Here is a 2,509-nt window from a genome sequence, read left to right on the forward strand (position 1 = left end):
TTCGACAACTTGTTTGCATGGGAGTCAGCTTGCTTCTGGTGGATTTTCCCCAGCAAATGTTTATGGACTGCACTTTTCTGAATTACTCTGTATTTAAACACCAATATATTTGCTGTATTGTGATAATTAACAGAGTCGCTGTTTTATTCAGGACCAAGTGATGAGTTAATGTCTCTGTGAGATTATTGCTATATAACAAGACACCAGAAGCCGTTATAAACATTTTGATCTTCTGTCATAAATAGTTCTGTATATTTAACAGTTTATTACCTTTTTCAGGCATATGAGGGACTCTTGTAAGAGCACTATGTATTTTTTTAAACTATAATAAAAGGCAGTCCTTTGCATTTCAGTATAGAATTATACAAAAGAGCATAAATTATGGAGAGACAACAATACTAGTACTCTTACATGACCAAAACTAGTATAGTCTCAGGGAAGATCAGCATAGTTATTATGAATTGGATGGTGTATTAGATAAAGGCTTGACAAAAATCTGAAGTCATAGCTATCCACTAAATGTGAAAATAGGTTCCCCACCCACTCTAGAAAACAAACTAGTCAAAGTGGATAAAATTACTGTGTGAAACGGACATCCAGTTAAAAGCATTCCTTTCTCCTTCCTGATAAAAATGACAGTGCAATGACAGTAATTAAATGGAAAGAACTTCCAAGCATCACGCAGGCAGGAGAGGGAAAGAGGAGGCAGCAGACAAGGCGCGGAGACTCTATCCCCCCTCGCCTACTCTGCCTGTGCAGTGCTTGGAAGCAGACAGAGTGGAAGGGGTGGCAGGGGGCAAGATCAGATGGGCCCATGCGCAAGGGACACCCTTGAACACCAATAGCTCCACCCCTGGAATAGGTTAATAGCACTTCCCAAATAACTACACCAGAGCACCAGGGAAAGGACAATTTTTGACAATCTCAGAGACATATTTGTGCAGGTCTCGAGGACATATTCTTAGGTGACACAGAGGGCTTCCTGGCGGAAAGGAGGTCATTAAAAATTGCCCCGTCCCCTATGCTTCAGTGCACTTAGATGGGAAGTGCTGCTCGCCTCATCTCTTATTGCCTTGCTTTGTATGTCAGCCATCATTTTTAGGTACCATTAATATATTATTAAGTACTTCTTATCCCCCTACCCCCCAAAACATTCCTTGTTTAAAGCATACCTGAATACTGTTTCACTTTGGGCACATGTTTCTGTTGCTTCAGCCATTAATGAGATTAGGCTGCCCATCTGATGGCATTTTGTCATGGATTCAGGCCCTCGGGTCTCAGAGGATGGGGAAAATTGGGGCTAGGAACCATGCTCAGAGGACTGCTGGAAATATGTGCCTTGCCAGAGACTATCATGGGAAAGCAATATTAGAAAGCAGGGCTTCCAGCACCTGCTTTGCTTGTGGAGGTCACTTTGCCTCCTCCTTTGGCTCCCAGGCTTCCTCCTCCTTGGAACCCACCACAGGAGGACAGCCCACCACTACCAACTGCCAGGGACAATAGGAATCTCCTTGGTCCTGCTGGACCTTATGCCAAGAGAACAGGGCATAGTCCCTTTAAACTTCAAGAACTTTCCTTGGGAGAGGGCAGGGCTAGAGACAGCACCCAGACTGCAGGGCTATGATTCCCTCCCCATTGATTCCAGACATCCTTAGTTGCTGCTACTTTGAATTGCCTTAACTCAAAGCAGCAGGGGATTATCTGAGGGCTCATGATACAGCCATATCATGTAAGCAGCTTAGGCCCTGGGTATTTAAGAGAACATCTTCTTCATTATGACCCTCACCGCCCATTGAGGTCATCTGGAGAGGTCCATCTCCAGTTGCCACCAGCTCAGCTGGTGGCCACATGGGGACGGGCCTTCTTGGTTGCTGCCCCAAGACTGTGGAGTGCACTCCCTACTGAAATACGATCCTCCCCATCTCTGACCATTTTTAAAAAGCACTTGAAAGCCCACATCTTCAGCCAAGTTTTTTTTCAGCTTTTTAAATCTTTAAGTTTTAATGTTTTTAATTTTTAGATTGCCTAAATTGTTTTAAGACTTTTGTGTATGTTTTAACTTGCTTTATGTTGTTGTTAACTGCTCAGAGACAACAGTTTGGGATGGTGTACAAATCTGAAAAATAAACAAATAGATTTTATTTATTTATTTATTTATTTATTTATTTATATCCCGCTCTTCCTCCAAGTAGCCCAGAGCGGTGTACTACATACTTAGGTTTCTCCTCACAACAACCCTGTGAAGTAGGTTAGGCTGAGAGAGAAGTGACTGGCCCAGAATCACCCAGCAAGTCTCATGGCTGAATGGGGATTTGCACTCAGGTCTCCCCGTTCCTAGTCCAGCACTCTAGCCACTACACCACAAAATATGGCTGAAGCTAAGCAGGCCTGGGTTGTGTTCAATTTTTTTTGATGGGAGACTTCTTGGGGATGGAGTTGCAGCTCAGTGGTAGAGCATCTGCTTTGCATACAGAAGGTCCCAGCTTCCATCCCTGGCATGTCTAGGTAG

The sequence above is a fragment of the Hemicordylus capensis genome, chromosome 5 (genome assembly GCF_027244095.1).
Source record: "Hemicordylus capensis ecotype Gifberg chromosome 5, rHemCap1.1.pri, whole genome shotgun sequence".
NCBI lineage: Eukaryota > Metazoa > Chordata > Lepidosauria > Squamata > Cordylidae > Hemicordylus > Hemicordylus capensis.